This window comes from Ricinus communis, chromosome 9 (assembly GCF_019578655.1).
Source record: "Ricinus communis isolate WT05 ecotype wild-type chromosome 9, ASM1957865v1, whole genome shotgun sequence".
NCBI lineage: Eukaryota > Viridiplantae > Streptophyta > Magnoliopsida > Malpighiales > Euphorbiaceae > Ricinus > Ricinus communis.
Window position 1 is genome coordinate 11,666,597 of NC_063264.1, and position 20,857 is coordinate 11,687,453.

A 20,857-nucleotide genomic window follows, 5' to 3' on the forward strand; every position below is an offset into this window, starting at 1 on the left:
AGTTACCCTTGAACTCAAGTGTGCAAGCCCTCATCATATCTTCTAATGTCCGAATAGTTCTTTCCGATTGCCCATCCTGTTTGAGGGATGAAAAGTCACATCGAAATGAAGCTTAGTACCATATGCTTTTGCAAACTCTCCCGAAACGAGAAGTAAATCTGGGATCCCTATCCGATACAATAGATATAGGCACACCATGCAATCTAACAATCTCGGAAATATACAATTCAGCAAGTTTATCAAGTGAATCTGTTTGCTTCGAGGTAAGAAATGAGCACATTTAGTAAGTCGATCAACAATTACCCAAATAGCATCATGCTTGTTAAATGTACGCGGCAATCCCATAACAAAATCCATAGTAATCTTATCCCACTTCCACACAGGCATAGATAAAGAATGAAGTTTACCTGCAGGTGCCTGGTGCTCTCCTTTCACTTGCTGACATGTCAAACACTTACTCACAAATTCTGCCACATCCTTCTTCATTGTCGGCCACCAATAATAAGGCTTCAAATTTTTGTACATTTTGGTACTTCCAGGATGCATTGCATAAGGTGCATAGTGCGCTTCATGCATGATTTCCTTTCTCAAATTTCCTACATCAGGTACACATACACAATTTCTATTCAATAATACACCATCATCTTTCAACACAAATTGTGTATTTTTTCCTTCTTGTACTCTACCCTTCATCCTTTGCAAATAAGAATCTTCACACTGTGCATCTTTAATTTTATCTCCAATCAAAGGCTTTACTTGTAATGTGGCTAACAGATCATTGTCATAAACATAAAACTTCACATCCATAGCTCTAAGTGCAACTAAATATTCTACATTGTAACAAATCATACTTGAAAAATTTTCCACTGACTTCCTACTTAAAGCATCAGCAACAACATTTGCTTTTCCAGGATGATAATCAATAGTGCAATCATAATCCTTCAAAAGCTCAATCCATCTTCGTTGTCTTAGATTCAACTCTTTCTGCGTAGGGATATATTTAAAACTCTTATGATCAGTAAATATCTGAAATGTCTCCCCGTATAAATAATGTCGCCATATCTTCAATGCATGTACAATAGCTGCTAATTCAAGATCATGTGTAGGATAATTCAGCTCATGAGGTCGTAATTGTCTTGAAGCATAAGCTATAACCTTCCCATGCTGCATTAAGACATATCCAAGTCCTTGCCTAGAAGCATCGATATACAACATAACCTCCATTTCGGATGGCAATGCGAGTATCGGTGTAGTAGTAAGCCTTTTCTTCAACTCTTGAAAATTTTGATCACATAACTCGTCCACCGGAATGGCACATTCTTCTTTAACAAAGTCATAGAGGCTTAGCAATAACCGAAAAATCTTTTACAAATCTTCTATAATAGCCGACTAACCCAAGAAAACTTGAACTTGAAACATTTCTAGGGCGGTTCCCATTCAATAATTGCTTTAATCTTTGATGAATCTGGTTGCACTCCATGTTTAGAAATAATATGCCCTAAGAATGCAATTTCCTCCATCCAAAACTCGCATTTGTTGAATTTTGCATACATCCTGTTTTTCCCTCAAAATCATGAAACAATTCTCAAGTGTTGTTCATGCTCTTCCGGGCTTCTAGAGTAAATCGAATATCATTAATAAACACAATAACAAAGTGATCTAAATATGGCTGGAAAGTCTTGTTCATCGTTGACATAAAAATGATAGGAGCATTTGTTAAACCAAATGGCATCACAATAAATTCATAGTGCCCATACCTTGTCTACTTGCCTTGGCAATAGATTTCTCTTCAACTCGGAGTTGCCAATAACCCGATCTTAAATCAATTTTAGAGAACACAGTTGCACCTTTTAACCGATCAAGCAAATCATCAATTCTCGGCAATGGATATTTATTCTTCAACGTAATCCTATTCAATTGCCTATAATCAATACATAATCGCATACTACCATCCTTTTTCTTCACAAACAGAATCGGGTGCTCCCCAAGGGGAAGTACTTGGCCCTGATGAAACCTTTATCAAGTAACTCTTCTAATTGCTTCTTTAATTCTTTCAATTCTAATGGAGCCATTCTGTATGGTGCAATGGAAATAGGTGCGATACCGGGGATGATGTCAATCTCAAAATCAACCTCTCGATTTGGTGGCAAACCAGTGCAAATCATCTAAGAATATGTTAGGAAATTCTCTGACCACTGGAATGTCTAATACCCCTGGACTGACCTTAGTAGTATCTATAAAACTAATTAGATATGCTTCACATCCATTTTTAATTAATCGACATACCACTGAAATCAAACAATTAGGAATTGTCTTCCTTTCACCCACCATTACTATTTTCATTTCTCCTTGTATTTCCATAGCCACTTCCTTCGTTTTACAATCAACAATAGCATGATTTCTTGACAACCAATCCATCCCCAAAATAACATCAAACTCTCTAAGATTAATAACAACCAAATCTGCATGTAGTTTGACACTATCTACTACTACAGGACATGATCTCACTATCGTATTTACTGTGATAATACCCCCAGCAGGCATAGATACATATATATCATAACCTAATGCCTCTATATTAGCATGAACATGCGATGCAAAATCATGTGATATGAATGAACATGTGGATCCAGGATCAATAAGAACATGTGCATCAGAATCATGAATAGAAAGTATACTAGTAACAATTTCAGGTGCTACAAATGCTTCATTTCTAGTAGTAGCAAATACTCTAGCTTGTGCTTGTGGTTGACCAATTTGTTCTGATGGTGTTGCTGAAATAGTTAAACCTCCTCTGCCACCTCTTCCTTTGCCTCACTGAACCAATCGGAATATTTTCACCAACACTACTCCGACCCACTGTATAAGATTCTCCAAACATTATTTCTTCTCATAGGACAATCTCTAGAATAATGTCCCGGCCTACTACAAGTAAAACATACTACCTGGTCTAGGTCCCCAACATTCTCCAAGATGTCTCCCTGTTGCACGTAGGACAAACAGGAGCAAACCCTCTGGGCCGAAACTTGTCCTCCCTCAAGTCCTGGATGAATTGTATCCACCTCTACTATAAGGTACTATGGAGGATCTACTAGATCGACCACCAAACCCTCGTCCACGATAACTACTCCGTACCGTGAATTAGAGCCTCTAAATGAAGAAATACTAATATGTCTTGGAGGATTACTATAAGCACCAATGATCTTCTTCTTTTTAGCTTCCATAGTATTCCTTTCAAATGATGTTTCTTGACTCTCAAAGCAGCTTCAATTGAGGCATTGTAATTATCAGTTTCAACGCCATTTTCTCACGAATGTCAAGCCTCAAACCCATCTCAAATTTCTTCCTTTCAGTTCTTGATTGGCTATTTCTTCCGGTGCATACTTACATAATCTCACAAATTGAACTTCGACTGCAGAATCGACATATCATTCGCTTCAAATCAAGAAATTCAAGCTTCTTTCCGCTCTCTATAAATTTCGGAGTATACTTCTCAGCAAATTCTCTCAAGAAATCATTCCAAGTCAAAGTCATTGGTCGATCTTTGCTTCTTAAAACTGTTTCCCACCAATCAAGTGCATCTTTTCTATTAAAGATCATATAGAAGCCTTTGTTCGGATGTGCAATTAAATCTATCCAACACCCTTTCTGTATTTCGTAACCATTCCTCAGCCTCAGCAGGATCAGTAGTACCTTGAAAAACATTAGCACCTTGTTTCCTAACTCTTTCATAATTCTTATCTATCACAGCCTTTTGTTGTTGAGTCTGAGGCGCCGGTGCTTGTTGTTGAGCTGCCCGTTGCATCAGAAAATCCATAAACTGTTCCATAACATTTTGTACATTCGATTGTGCAGCATTTTCAGAATGTAGCTCATGCTCATCATGTTGATCATGTTCAGATGCATTTTCATGACCATGCACAGACTCTAATGACTTATCTGGGCCGATTCGCGTGTTCTCCTTGTCTCTCCATCTATATATATGAAATGCAAATATTCAGTCAAGTTCAAAGAACATATATCATATGCTTAATGATGTGCAACATGAATCTACTCCCAATGAATCTAATCCCTGCTCTGATACCACTAAAATGTAACACCCCCATCACATGTTAACCAATAAACATTAGCCAGGAAGCATACAAGCGTCGTAGAATATATACTACAGGTAGATAGGTCAATATGTAGGTTGTTAAGAATCCAGACACAAGGTTATTAACATATAAACATATGATTATACTTAAACATCATTTAACAAGTATTACAAACATCTTCTTATGCCTTATAAGGCATACTTCCATATATATCACATAACTGCATACAAAAATGCATTAGGAGGAGACTTCACAAAACTGGCCCAACTTGAGGCTAAAAGCTAGACTTCGCATACAACCAACGGATGCACTACTATTTACAAACCTGAAAAGAAAACTTTTGGAGAGGGGTGAGCCTCCAGCTCAGTAAAGAAATAATCAACATAATCTATATCACATACACTTAATACAATTTCCACCCAATCACATAACTTTCCATGATATTCATAGTTTAGGTATAAAGTCATACCATTCTACTCAATTCATTACAACCATCATAGAAGAAATACAATTCAACAATTATGGTTAGTTCTCACGGCTTGTGGATCCCCTTTAATGTGCTGCTCCGCCTCATCCTCACATATCACACACGTAAGTCGCTCCGCCTCATCTCACATTATACACTTTTATAGCCTCTCTAGGCTTTAGCCTCCCAAGGCTTTATATATATATCTTTTTTTTCATAGGGGAATCCACCATTCACATGCACATATGCACTTAACATCATAATTCAATCATTTCACTTATATCATATTTCCAGCAATAACAATTGTTCCACTCAACACCAATCATTTCCATCTCAGTCATTCAAACACAAACAATATTAAGCAAACGCAACCATTTGCGAACATTTGATTAAATATATGAACATAGCAAATATTAACTATTTACTTACTCAAAATATACTTATTCCTTTAGCATATAAGAACCTCCTTTCTCCAGAACTTCCTTTCCGTGCCTTTGAGTACCCTGTCAACACATTCATCAATTCACATTTCATGCATATTACAAATATTCATGTAAATGCGAGTTCTAATGCATTACAAGATCATCCCCTCTCTAATTCATAGGTCTAACTCTTCCTCTAAGACTCTCAATTACTGTTTTAATATCCTATAAACATTTCCCATCTAGTTAAATACCAATTTAATTCAAATTAACATCAATAAATTGCATAAAACTAATCTCCAACATTTCTGTTTTCTAGACAGAATTTAGTACCAAGGTATATTTATTGCTGGGCAAAATTGGCTTAATAAAAAAATCTCATATTAAATAGATATATCCATTTATGCGTCTAGTTTCATCTCCAAGAAGAATTACTCAATTCCGACTTCTATAGATTTAATTATTTTCAAATTACTGAGCAAGGGTCATACAGCTAGTTGTACCCGAGCAGCAATCTGTTTGCTCAATTTAAGCAACCAAAACGGCAAAAATAGCGAAATCACAAAACTACAAAGTTATAGAGGACTCTTTAAAATTTCCATAGACACCAATTAAGCTTAATTTGGAGTTATATAACCCATGTTATTCCTAAAATACAGAACATCAAGGTTGCTGGAATTTTGACAGTTTTCTATCTTAACATACTTAAACTTAAATCAAGCTTAATCTTTATGCAATCATTCAATACTCTACTAATTCATGATAATCAGACCTTTAATTAATCAATGAGAGCATCAAATGAAGTTTTTCCAATTTGTAATCAAGAACCGTAATGACAAATTAATAACACTCAAGTAACAACTTACCAATTTCAGCTTTTGGGTTGCTAATATGCTTAAATCCTTTAGCTTTAGCTTGGCTCCTTCAATAGTTGGCAAAATCCTATCTTAATCTTAAGTTTTTCTAGGTATTCCACTCCTCTCTCTTATTCCAAATTTTGTGTTTTTGGCCATGTACGAATTTTAGAGAAATGAAGAGGTAAAATGAGCTTACTCATGGTTCCAATTTCCAATATTCCTCTCTTAATGCCACCACCTACTAAACTATTTTTATCACCCTAAATTAATTCTTACTAACCATATATAGGTACTAACTTTTAATTGTATCTTTTAAGTCCAATCTATTTACCCAACCTTCAACTATTGGTTCAATTAAGTCTTAAGGCTTAATACACATAACCCAAGTACTTAATCAACTTATCTAAATTAATAATCTAATATCATGCTTCTTATTCTCTACTTATAATTAATATATATATGTTCTCATAAAATAAAAATATCATTGATATACCATCATATACCCAATGATTAAATGTAAATGCACATAACATGGATGATGAGAAAATGCAGGCGTTACAGGTCTGCATCCATATTGGTAGTCTGTGGTGCGGGCAACATGGGAGCAAGTCTTTATACCTCTCCCAAGCATCGTACATGCTCTCGTCATCGAACTACACAAAAGAAGATATGTCATTTCTCAATCTAGCATTTTTAGTAGAAGGAAAGTACTTATACAAAAACTTCTTAGCCAAAAATCTCCATGTCATAATAGTGTTGGCTGGGAGTGACTGTAGCCATCTTTTCGCTCGGTCCCTCAAAGAAAAAGGAAACAGCCTCAACCGAATGGCATCATCAGTTCTTCCATTTATCTTGAAGGTGTCGTAGATCTCCAAGAAGTTGGCTATGTGAGTGTTTGGGTCCTCGCTCGGCAATCCCCCAAATTGTACACTATTTTGGACCATTTGTATCATGTTTAGCTTTATTTTGAAGTTATTGGCTGCCATAGGTGGTCGCAATATACTTGTCTGTCTCCTCTCAAGAGAAGGTCTAGCAAACTCGTACATTGTCCTGTTTTCATCCGTAGCCTAGTTGTTGTCTCCCATCCCTGCTAGTCTATTCACAGGGGCTTCAATCTCTATCTGCACTTGTTCTTATTCTTGCATATGCTTCTTCAAAAGATGGAGGGATCGCTCTAGTTCAGCAAGAGAGTCTACAGGAGTAGGATTAGAGCTTTTAGTCATAAACTACGTGAAATTAAAAGGCAGCAACCAAAGAACACATAATTGAATAAAATAATAAAGAATAAAAAGAAATGAAAAGACAGAAAATAAAAAATGGCTAGATTAACACAAATACAAATTCACTCTAGTTCACACAAAAGTCCCTGGCAATGGCACCAAAAACTTGATAGGTTATTTATGTAGCTACAATCTAAGGCAGTGAACCTACCGATGCAAACTAGCACTAAGGGCGAGTATCAAGGTCGTATTCTCGAGAAAGGGTGATCCTAGAACTACTGCAGTGTCTTATGATATCTAATCTTAACAAAATCGATGAAGTTACTATTCTATGATTAGATGCAAGCTAAGTGATTAACTAAATGTCAAACAGTTTGAAAGGATTTCGTGAAACAATCAAAGGAAAAAAAAACCCAAGGGGACCTAAGCTAGTTGGATTATAGTGAAGGTGGAGATTATATTGATTACCAAATGTGATTACCCATGAGCAAATTCTAAATTAAATTCAATTTCCCTCTCGAGAACATCGAATCCCCAAACCTAAGAACCTAAACGATGGAATCCGTTCCTAACGATTGATTTTAGGTTAGCCTTAAGATTAAATCCACCACTATTAAGAGTTGTTAATTCTCAATCCGGCTAGTTAATTACCCTTATCTCTAAGTGATCATTAACCAGTTCTTGCTATTCAAATTTTTAATTGCTAAATGAACTTCTCAATTGGATAAAGCAATCTAAACGCCACAACTCACAATGTCTCATGAATAATGTGATTTCTCATTAATAATGAAAGCAAGAAGAAACAAGCATTAATAATCAAAGTCTCATAAGCATTAAATGCAATCCAACAACATAAGAACCCTAATGGGTTCAACAATTCTAGTTACTCATGCTAATAAGCAACACAAAGTAAGGAACAAACACAGAAAAGCAAATTGAAAACATGTACACCATTATACTTCAAGTTAGATGAACAGCCCTAAATCCCCAATTCTGAATGATGAACCCTAAATTGCCTCTTAAATGCCTCCAAATCCACTCTTGATCTTCAATGTGATATTTAAACCAATGGAATTCATCCTTAAATAGGCGAAATAGTCTCTCAAAGTCGAATATCAAAGTCTGGAAAAGGGTGGCTCGTGCATGTATGTGAAAAATTAAGTCAAAAAATCGAATCCTAGCTAAATAATTCGATTTTGCCTATATAATTGTCCCACCACAGCCGTGGTCAAGCCCGTGCTAATCAACACAGGCAGAGTTCAGGGCGTGCTGGACCCTCCGAGTCCTGCAAATTAGGTCTTCTTCCTGGCCGTGCCCTCACCGGTGCTGAGCCACCACGTGCCGTGATGAAGGCCGTGATGGCCTCAGAAACCGTGCCAAAATGACACTCTTAAGGGTCAAATGTTGATGGTTCAACATAGCCAAAGTCCAAGCCGTGCTCAACCTTGAAATGGTAGCCCTTGCTCAATTTTGATGGATTCTAGTCCATATTTGCACGTATTTCCCTCGACTACTGATAATGTCCATCGATAATCACTTGAAACATGAAAGGAACCAAAACACAAGTGATTTTAGCATAAAACAAGGTAACTATGAACAAAAATGGAAGTAATTGGGCATATAAACTTGTATAAAATAATGCATATCATTATGCTCCCCAAATAAAACGAAACCATCATACTAGATAGAGATTAGATAGAGAGGCCCAAAAGAAATGAACAAAATAAGAACATAGGTAGGATTTCAATTTAATAAGGAAAGAAATCACAAGTTCTTTGTTCTCTTCCATATGGCTAAGCGTAGGGATCAAATAGGATTGATTTCACTATAAGGATAGAGAAAGAACATAAAAGAAAGGAAGGACATGCCACCAGAAAAAGTTATCAATTGCATTCCCATGATTCCTTATGTCAATCCTTATGTCATCAAGAGTCCTTATGCCTAGAAGAACAAGAAATGAGAGGAATAAGGGATAATGGAGATTCTAATAGTGTAAATCCTGAATGGGAATATTGGGGCCTGCCGTGATTCTAGTCTTCCCCTTTCCCTCCATAAGATTTGTCCGCGATCAATCAAAGAATGATATTAGTACTCGATCAACTAATTTTCTTCCTTCACATTTGTCCAAGCATTGGATTAGTGCCTATGATTGCCTCTTCCACACTCTTCCACTCAACACTCATGGTTTATGATTCCCAAATAAAATGAAACCATCATACTAGATAGAGATTAGATAGAGAGGCCCAAAATAAACAAACAAAATAAGAACATAGGTAGGACTTCATATCCGATAAGGAAAGAATCATAAGTTTTTGTACTCTTCTATATGGCCAAGCCTAAGGATCAAATAGAATTGATTTAAACACAATGGTAAAAATCAAATAGAGTTGATTTAAACACAAGGGTAGAGAAAGAATACAAAAGAAATGAAGGACATGAGCAATAAGTCTATGTTCTCCAGCGCGAGACTTGATAAGTCTACAAGGTTGTTGAAAGAATTGATAAGTCTATAAGTTCTTATTGTTCCCTCTTTCCTCCAAAAGATTTTTCCACGATCATTCCAAGAATGATATTAATATTCGATCAACTAATTTTCTTTCTTCGCATTTGTCCAAGCATTGGATCGATGCCTATGACTACTCTTCCACGAGCTTTCACTCAGCACTCGTGGATTTGTGTCTCGTCCTGCTTGATCATCAAGTCATGCTACAATGCCACCGATGAAGCTTGTCAATTATGTTCCCATGACTCATTAACAAAAATAAGGGAAAATCCTTGTGGCCGTACCTACTAATACTCTGACCTAATTTGCTTCATTATATGCCTTCCAAGCATCAAAATGCATGCATTCCCGCTTGTATTAATTGAAAGCAATATGATTTCTCCCTTACGCACGTGGATTTCCATCTTATGTTGGTTGATCATCAAGTTACACCCTAATGTCATAGGCCAAGCTTCTTATTGTGTTACCATGATTCCTTAATAAAACAAGGGAAAATTCGAGTGGGCATTACCAAATAACACTCCAATAATTATAGGCCTACCTTACTTCATTGTATGCATTCTAAATATCAAAAGGCTCTATTATTGCTTGTATTATGCTCGGATTAATTGAAAACAATTTGATTTCTCCCTTATGCCCATGGATTTTTGTCTCATCCTGCTTGATCATCAAACTAAGCCCCAATGCCACCGGTCAAGCTTATCAATTGTGTTGCCATGATTCCTTCTACAAATCCTTGGGTCATTAAGAGTCCTCATGCCTAGTGGAATAAGGAATGATGGAGACCCTAATGCTGCAAATCCTCGGCGTTCCCTCTTTCCTCCAAAAAAATTTATCCGCGATCATTTAGAAAATGATATTAATACCCCATCAACTAATTTTATTTCTTCACATTTTTTCAAGCATTGGATCAGTGCTTATTATTGCCACCTCCATGCACTTTCACTTAACACTCGTGTTTGTGCTTCCTAAATAAAACCAAACCATCATACTAGACAGAGATTAGAAAGAGAGGCATAAAAGAAACGAACAAAATGAGAATATAAGTAGGATTTCAAGTCCGATAAGGAAAGAAATTGCAAGTTCTCTATTCACATCCATACGACTAAATGTAAGGATCATATCACTAGCCTCAAATATTCAATTTCATGTTATCTTCATAATGCGACAGCCATATAGAAGAGAATAAAGAACTCATGATTTCTTTCCTTATCAGATTCATAATCCCACCTATGTTCTCATTCTATTCATTTCTTTTGTGTCTCTTTCTAATCTCTATCTAATGTGATAGTTTGGTTTTATATGTCGAGCATAAACACAAGAATGTTGAGTAAAAGTGCGTGGAAGTTGTAGTCATAAGCACTGAACCAATGCTTGGACAAATATGAAGAAAGAAAATTAGTTGATTGAGTATTGATGCTATTCTCCAAATGATCACGAATGAAATGAATCTTTTTGGGGAAAAAAAGAATGAATGGAGGCATTGCATAAGCAATAATGGGAATGAAATTGACAAGCTTGACCGAGTGGCATTGGGGCTTAGCTTGATGATCATCTAGGATATATAAATCTGATAGATGTTATCTAGGGAGAATTCATTTTGAAGCAACTATTCCCTAGATATATATACACGTCATGATATTTTATTTTACAATTGAATCAATTTAAAAAAGACTTAATGTTAGGGATTTATCAATACACAATGTTGCTCCAATACCTAACCAAAGGGCTACTGCAGTACCAACCAAAAAGACGGTTGTCGTAACTGAATCCACTAACGTAAGGGAGAAATCATATTGTTTTCAACTAATCCAAGCATAATACAATTGAGAATGTGAGTCTTTTTATGTTTGGGACTCATTTACTGAAGTAAGTTTGGTTCAGAGTGTTGTTAGGTAGGCCCATACAAATTCTCCTTTCGATTTGTTAAGCTAGTTCTTAACATTTGGGACTATGAGAGTTATTGACCAGTCAACTCTGTCAAGTTGTTGATTTGACTTTAGTTTATTCATCTTTCTTTATTTATTTATTCATATTTAGCTTTTAGTTTCTTCTTCTTATGGAATGAGGGTTTTTGCGCTATAATAACTGCATGCAACTGAATACTTGAGGCTAGTGAGCATACTACTTCAATTTTCTACCTTACGAAAAATCAAGTTCTGGGTTCTTTTAAGAACTTTGCATCTAGACTCGTGCTAGCAAATGTAAACCTATCGCTCACGTCCTTCCTTTGTTTTCTGTTCTTTATCTAACGCTTGTGTTTAAATCAATTCGATTTAATCTTACACTTAGCCATATGGAAAAGAACAAAGAACCTTTGATTTCATTTTGTATCGAATCTAAAATTCTACCTATGTTCTCGTTTTCTTCGTTTTCGATTCAGGATTTATGCTATTGAGGTCTCTTTCATTCCTTGTTCCTTTAGGCATGAGAATTCCTTATGACACAAGGATTGCCATAAGGAATCATGTGAATGGATTTGAAAAGCTTGATTAGTGGCATTGCGGCTCAGCTTGATCATCAAGCAGGATGAGATGTAAATCTACAGACGTAAAGGAGAAATCATGTTGCTTTCGATGCTTGGGACACATGTAATGAAGTAATTTGTGTCGAAGTGTTATTAGGTAGGACCATGTAAATTTTATCTTTCTTCATTAAGTTGGCTTATAAAATTTGGGACTACGAGAGTTATTGACCAGTCAACTCCTCTCTAGTTTTCGAATTGACTTTAGTTTATTCATCTTTTTTACTTTATATATTAATATTTAGCTTCTAGTTTCTTCTTCTTAGCGAATGAGGCTTTCGCACTATGAAAACCGCATGCAACTGAATATTTGAGACTAGTGAGCATATTATTCCAATGTTCTACCTTGCGAAAAATCAAGCTCTGGGTTCATTGAAGAACTTTGCAGACTTATTGCTCACTTCCTTTCTTTGTTTTATGTTCTTTGTCTACCTTTATGTTTAAATCAATTCGATTTGATCCCACTTTCGTTCTTTGTTTTATGTTCTTTGTCTACCCTTATGTTTAAATCAATTTGATTTGATTCCTACGCTTAGCCATATGGAAGAGAGTAAAGAATTTGTGATTTCTTTCCTTATCGAATCTAAAATCCTACTTTTGTTCTTATTTTGTTCGTTTCTTTTGTACCTCTCTTTCTAATCTTTGTCTAGTATGATGGTTTGGTTCTATTTGGGTAGCATAGACATGAGTGTTGATTGAAAGCGCATGGAAGCAGCGATAATAGGCACCTCCAATGCTTAGACAAATGCGAAGAAAGAAAATTAGTTGATCGAGTACGAATATCATTCTCCATATGATCGCAGACAAATCTTTTAGAGGAAGGAAAGAACGACAAGAATGGAGGCAAGCACAAATATTTTGATTAATACTTGCTCCATTAGGATCTCCATCATTCCTTATACTTCAAGGCACAAGGACTCCTGATGACACATGGATTGGTGTAAGCAATCATGGGAATACAATTGACAAATTCGACCAGTGCCATTGGGGCTTAGCTTGATGATCAAGCAGGATAAGACGTAAATCCATGCTTATAAATGGTGAATCATGTTGTTTTTTATTAATCCAATCGCAATACAAGCGGGAATACGAGCGCTTTGATGTTAGGAATGCATATAATGATAGAATTTGCATCATATTTTTATTAGGTAGGCTTATACCAATTTACCCTTATTTTCATTAAGCCGGCTCAGAAAATCTAGGATTACAAGAGTTGTTGACCAGTCAACTCTTCTTCGGTTCTTGATGTGACTTTAGTTTATTCATCTTTTTTCATTTAAATATTCATGTTTAGCTTCTAGTTTCTTCCTTGTATGGAATAAGGGTTTTCGCATTATTAAAACCACATGAAACTGAATACTTGACACTAGTGAGCATCTGAGTTTTCTACCTTGCGAGAAATCCAGTTATGGGTACTTTTAAGAACTTTGCGGACTTATCAACACTCACACTGGCGAACATAGACTTATCGCTCAAGTCCCTCCTTTCTTTTGTGTTCTTTATTTACCCTTGCGTTTAAATCAATTCGATTTGATTCTTACGCTTAGGCATATGTAAGAGAATAAAGTACTTTTAATTTCTTTCCTTATTGGATATGAAATCCTATCTCTGTAATCATTTTTTTCGTCTTTTTTGTGCCTCCCTTTCTAATCTCTATATAGTATGATTTCTTGATTTTGTTTGTAGAACATAAACACGAGTGTTAAGTGAAAGCATGTGGAAGTGGCAATCATAGTCACTGATCCAATTCTTGGATAAATGCAAAGAAAGAAAATTAGTTGAACAAGTGTTGATATCATTCTTCAAATGATCACGGATGAGTCTTTTAGAGGAAAGAGGGAACGACGAGAATCAAAGCACGACCAAATATTACAATTCCATATTTGCACCATTGCGGTCACTAGCATTCCTTGTTCCTCTAGGCACAAGGACTCCGAATGAGACAAGGATCGGCATAATATAATAAAGTAGTTTGGATCGGATGTTATTATGTAGGCCCATGCGAATTTTCCATTATTTTTGTTAAGCTGGCTCTTAAAGTTTGGGACTACGAGAGTTGTTGACCAGTCAACTACTCTCTAGTTCTTGATTTGACTTTAGTTTATTCATTTTTCTTTATTTTTATATTCATATTTAGCTTCTAATTTCTTATTCTTATAGAATAAGGACTTTCGCACTATAAGAACCGCATGCAACCAAATACTTGAGGCTAGTATGTATATTATATCAGTTTTTTACCATGTGGGGAATAAAGTTATGGATTCTCTAAAGAACTTTGCAGACTTATCAAGACTCGCACTAGTGGACATAGACTTTTCACTCACGTACTTCCTTTCTTTTCTTTTCTTTTTCTATCCTTGTGTTTATAATAATTCTATTTGACCCCTATGCTTAGTCTTATGGAAGAGAACAAATAACTTTTGATTTCTTTGCTTATCGGGTCCCAAGTCCTACCTATTTTCTCATTTTGTTCATTTCTTTTGTTCCTCTTTATCTACTATGATGCTTTAGTTTCATTTAGGGAGCATAAACATGACTGTTGAGTGAAAGCACGTGAAAACAGCACTCATAGGCATCGATCCAGTGTATAGACGAATACGAAGAAAGGATATTAGTTAACTGAGTATTGATATCATTCTCCCTATGATTTTGGACGAATCTCTTAGAGGAATGAGGGAACGACGAGAATCGGGGCATGCCTAAATATTCTGATAAAAGATTTGATCCATTGGGATCTCCATCATTCCTTGTTTCTCTAGGCACAAGGATTCTTGATGACACAAGGATTGGTGTAAGGAATCATGGGAATGCAATTAACGAGTTAGACCATTGGCGTTGGGGCTTAACTTGATGATAAAGTAGGACGAGATGTAAATTCACACACATAAAGGAGAAATCATGTTGTTTTCGATTAATCCAAGCGTAATACAAGCAAGAATGTGAGGATTTTGATGTCAGGAATGCATAAATAAAGTAATTTAGGTCGGAGTGTTATTATGTAGGCGCACGCAAATTCTCCATTGTTTTCATAAAGCTGGCTCTTAAAACTTGGGACTATAAGAATTGTTGGCCAGTCAACTCCTCTCTAGTTCTTGATATGACTTTAGTTTATTCATCTTTCTACATTTATTTGTTCACATTTAGCTTCTGGTTTCTTTTTCTTATGGAATGAGGGCTTTCGCACTGTAAAAATCGCATGCAACCGAATATTTGAGGCTAGTGAGCGTATTATTTCAGTTTTCTGCCTTAAGAAAAATCAAGTTATGAATTCTTTCAAAAACTCTATAGACTTATCAAGATTCGCACTAGCGATCATAGACTTATCGATCACGTCCTTCCTTTCTTTTGCATTCTTTATCTACTGTTGTGTTTATAACAATTCTATTTGATCCTTGTGCTTAGTCATATGGAAGAGAATAAAGAAATTATGATTCCTTTCCTTATAAGATATGAGATCCTACCTATGTTCTCTTTTTATTCATTTCTTTATGCCTTTTTGTCTCGTACAATGGTTTGGTTTTATTTAGGGTGCATAAACACGAGCATTTGAGTGAAAGCGGCAACCATAGGCACCAATCCAATGCTTGGATGAATGTGAAGAAGGAAAATTAGTTGATTGAGTATTGATATTATTCTCCAAATGATCGCAGATGAATCTTTTGGAGGAAAGTAGGAACAACAAGAATCGAGGCACTCCTAAATATTTCGATTAAGGATGTCCATCATTCCTTGTTCCTCTATGCATAAGGACTACTGATGACATAAGGATTGGTGTAAGGAATCATGGGAATGCAATTAAGAAGCTTGACTGGTGGAATTCGGGCTTAGCTAGATGATCAAATAGGACAAGACGTAAATCCACGCGAGTAAGGGAGAAATCATATTGTTTCAATTAATCCAATCATATACAAGCAGAAATACAAGCATTTTCATGTTTGGGATGCATATAATGAAGTAATTTAGATAGGAGTATTATTAGGTAGGCTCACGTGAATTTCTCCTTATTTTTTCATTAAGCTGGCTCATAAAATTTGGGACTACAAGAGTTATTAACTAGTCAAGTCCTCTTCGCTTCTTGATTTGACTCTAGTTTATTCATCTTGATATGGACTAGCCTAGGAATGGGCATGGAAATATTAAAGATGATTGACAAGAGTTGCTACATCAAGGCCGATAGAGAAAACTAAGGATCTTGAAGAATATGGACATAGAGAGCAAGATCAAGTCCAATGGACCAAGGATCCAATAGCCTTGCCACAAGGCCATATTACTAGATCAAGAGCTAAGAAGTATTAAGAGGCCTTAACAAAGCATATCCAAGGCTTAGCAATCCACATTTGGGCGTACCAAGGAGATTATTTGAGACAAGAAAGTGTAGATCACATCACTTTTAATATATTACAAGTCCAAGTTCAAGAGGGGCCAATTCTACAAGCCACACTTGGGCTTTAGTTTAAGTTTGTTATTTGGGCCTATTTACCTTACACTTAAATGAGGCCATCCACAAGACTTGTTTTTAAATTAGGGTTTTCTTTAGTTGCTATGGGTGGCTACTTATGTGTTTTAGCTTAATTAGGAATTGTCTTTAGTTATCTTTTAATTAGGAAGATTATCTCTATCCTTTTGAGATATGTTTCCTAAGCAGCTAGGATTAGGGTTTGTGAGGCTAAGCCTAAAACAAATTTCTTTATATAATTCGACTTTTATCAATAATATTTCAAGTATTTTTCCTTTCAAAGTTGTTACTTTTGAACCTTGTGTTCTTGAGTGAATGAAATCAAACTTATCAAAGGAATTGATCTATCCTTTGTGGCGTTCATAGATTGGGGTTTAAAGGCCTTAGTTTCCTTTAGGTCCTAATCTAAAGATCATTTCTTTCGATATGTTCTTAGCTTCCTTAGGCAGGTATATTAAATTGCTAAGGAGTTTTCTAGCTTGTAAATCATGGTTCACTTAACCAATGGGTTCGTGGTTTCAATTCTTGGAGGTTCTTATCATTTGATATTAGAGCTTTGGCTCTAAGATCAGGTTACTTATCCTTTACTTTACATTATTTTGTGAGTTCTTTCTTTAAAAGTTTTAATTTAGTTGTTGATTGAAAAAAAAGAAATTGAAATTCAAAATTCAAAAAGAAAGGGAAAAATATAAAAAAACATTGACATTCGAAATTAAAAAAAAAAAAGATTGTAGTAGATACATAATCGGCCATATTAAAGATTGTGTTTAAAAGTTTCTTATTTGGTTTATTTTCTTATATTGATATTCTTTCCTATTAAAAATAAAATTCTCTTTTTGGATTGTCTAAAGAATCCAATTTGGAATAGGAAAACAGTTTTGCAAGATCTAAAGGATTTAATTATTCCATATAAGGATTTGATTACTTGGTCAATAAGAAGTCCTAAATCAACTCAATTTCCTAGTTGGAAACAAACTCCTAAAGTGCCGAATATATCCTAATTAGTTCTTGGTATTTTCGTTTGCATGTCTTTTGCTTCTTTTGAGTTTTCTTGTTTATTGGCTTCTCAATTATTACTTTTGTTTTGACCGTTTTGCTTCAATTAAGACTTTAACACTTCTATTTGTGAATTTCACTAAAACTAATCGGTTTCTCTATATTGTTTTGCTTTGATTTACTTAAGAACATAATGGGAGTAAACGAAGAGGTGTGAGGAATACCCTTGAGTGATATTTCATCAATTGAGTGAAAGCACGAGCGAACACCCCCAACTTTGAGAGCAAACACGTGAGGGAATAATTTGTGAGGTCCTATATTTTTATCTTGTTTACTAACTTTTATTGTAGCAATGTCTAATGATTCTTTAAAACGGAGATGAAGGGGCGAAGTTAATTCCCTAAGGCATGAGATAGGCCGATTACAAAGGACACTAATGGAGATAAATGATTCCATCAAAAGAATGAACTTGCATAATAATGAAAGATTTGTAAGTTTAGAGCAAAGAACACCACCTGTTGGTCAAGGCACTAGAGGAGTTCGAAGAGATATGAACCGGGGTGGCTATGGATCTAACTTGGATAGGATTGATTGATCTGATTCTTGATAGATTTTGTAAGAAACATGTTGTGGAATTATTGTGAAGAACGTCTAATGTCAAATTCATGAAGAAAGACCTCGACCCAACACTTTACTAGAAGTGTGAACCTTGGTATAGAAGGGTTTTGGATGCCACACTCAAGATCAGAAAGAAAGTGAGTGATGAGTCTCAAAGAATGCCACAAGAACAAGTCTTGATAAATTCACAAGTTCTTAGAAGAACCAAGAATTGAATTCTCTCAATGGAATCAATAATAAAAATTTTCATTAACTTGAACCATTCGACTATAGTGTGTTTACAAAGCCAAAGATACAACCTTAACTTCCTTTACATGTTTAGGAAAAAACTAGAATAGGAAAATGAAAATGAAAGACTAAATTAGAAGTTTCCTAAATAACAAAATAATTAATTATAGTGCTTTAGGCAATCTTTGATATAGGAAGAATGGACTAAATCAACATCTAATATTCCTAAATAACTAAAAAGGGCGGCTGACCTTGTTTGCTAAATAAAATTAGGCACCTAGCATGCACCTCCTTGTTTCCTCTTTAAGCTTATTTCCTTGCTTCCTCTTTAAGAATTTGGCCTTCCCTTGTTTCCTCAAGTAAAATTTCGTCCAAAACTTAAGGATTCTTGGCCAACATGTTGAATTAGGTTAATAACAAGATTGGGCTTGATTAACTCTAAACCTTCATGTGGCTTCGAAGGCTTGGCCCAAATATCTTGAATAAGACCATTGAAGGCCTTCTTCATTCTCTTGGCTCTAGCTCTTGTAATTGGGCCACCCTTGATAAATTATGGATCACTTGAGCTTGGAACTTGATCTCCTTGACTTAGTTGGCTACTTGGTTCTTTAGGCTTTGGGGTTGCATCATTGATGAGGAGTATAATATGGATTATGAAGAGGATGACAATGCCAAAATTATAGGTAATGTCCGAGATAATAAGGGAGGTGCAAAGGGAGGCCGAGGTCTATGTAAAGGAAGAGGAGGCCGAATGCAGGATTTTAGACGGAACCGAGGCTTTGAGGATAATGTGGACTGAAATTTGGAGAGCATTAAACTCAAAATTCCTTCCTTTAGAGGCAAAATAGATCCAGAAGCTTACTTGGAGTGGGAAAAGAAAGTGGAGCTCATCTTTGATAGTCACAATTTAAGTGATGGGAAGAAGTTGAAACTTGTCGTCACTCAATTCATGGATTATGCCATAGTTTGGTGGGATCAAGTGGTGATTAGTAGGAGGATGAATCTCGAACATCCTATTGACAATTGGTATGTAACGCCTGCATTTTCTCATCATCCATGTTATGTGCATTTACATTTAATCATTGGGCATATGATGGTATATCAATGATATTTTTATTTTATGAGAACATATATATATTAATTATAAGTAGAGAATAAGAAGCATGATATTAGATTATTAATTTAGATAAGTTGATTAAGTACTTGGGTTATGTGTATTAAGCCTTAAGACTTAATTGAACCAATAGTTGAAGGTTGGGTAAATAGATTGGACTTAAAAGATACAATTAAAAGTTAGTACCTATATATGGTTAGTAAGAATTAATTTAGGGTGATAAAAATAGTTTAGTAGGTGGTGGCATTAAGAGAGGAATATTGGAAATTGGAACCATGAGTAAGCTCATTTTACCTCTTCATTTCTCTAAAATTCGTACATGGCCAAAAACACAAAATTTGGAATAAGAGAGAGGAGTGGAATACCTAGAAAAACTCAAGATTAAGATAGGATTTTGCCAACTATTGAAGGAGCCAAGCTAAAGCTAAAGGATTTAAGCATATTAGCAACCCAAAAGCTGAAATTGGTAAGTTGTTACTTGAGTTTTATTAATTTGTCATTAGGGTTCTTGATTACAAATTGGAAAAACTTCATTTGATGCTCTCATTGATTAATTAAAGGTCTGATTATCATGAATTAGTAGAGTATTGAATGATTGCATAAAGATTAAGCTTGATTTAAGTTTAAGTATGTTAAGATAGAAAACTGTCAAAATTCCAGCAACCTTGATCTTCTGTATTTTAGGCATAACATGGGTTATATAAGTCCAAATTAAGCTTAATTGGTGTCTATGGAAAGTTTAAAGAGTCCTCTATAACTTTGTAGTTTTGTGATTTTGGTATTTTTGCCGTTTTGGTTGCTTAAATTGAGCAAAAAGATTGCTGCTCGGGTACAACTAGCTGTATAGCCCTTGCTCAGTAATTTGAAAATAATTAAATCTATAGAAGTCGGAATTGAGTAATTCTTCTTGGAGATGAAACTAGACGCATAAATGGATATGTCTATTTAATATGAGATTTTTTTATTAAGCCAATTTTGCCCAGCAATAAATATACCTTGGTACTAAATTCTGTCTAGAAAACAGAAATGTTGGAGATTAGTTTTATGCAATTTATTGATGTTAATTTGAGTTAAATTGGTATTTAACTAGATGGGAAATGTTTATAGGATATTAAAACAGTAATTGAGAGTCTTAGAGGAAGAGTTAGACCTATGAATTAGAGAGGGGATGATCTTGTAATGCATTAGAACTCGCATTTACATGAATATTTGTAATATGCATGAAATGTGAATTGATGAATGTGTTGACAGGTACTCAAAGGCATGGAAAGGAAGTTGTGGAGAAAGGAGGTTCTTATATGCTAAAGGAATAAGTATATTTTGAGTAAGTAAATAGTTAATATTTGCTATGTTCATATA

General features: G+C 35.3%; 1 non-coding gene across 1 annotated transcript; it reads left to right on the top strand.

Annotated features, from left to right (window-relative positions):
* The first annotated feature begins 6,418 nt into the window (after positions 1–6,418).
* On the top strand, positions 6,419–6,525 carry LOC112534995. Its single transcript, XR_003079202.1, has one exon. It is a non-coding gene; the product is annotated as a small nucleolar RNA R71 (small nucleolar RNA).
* The last annotated feature ends 14,332 nt before the right edge of the window (positions 6,526–20,857 follow it).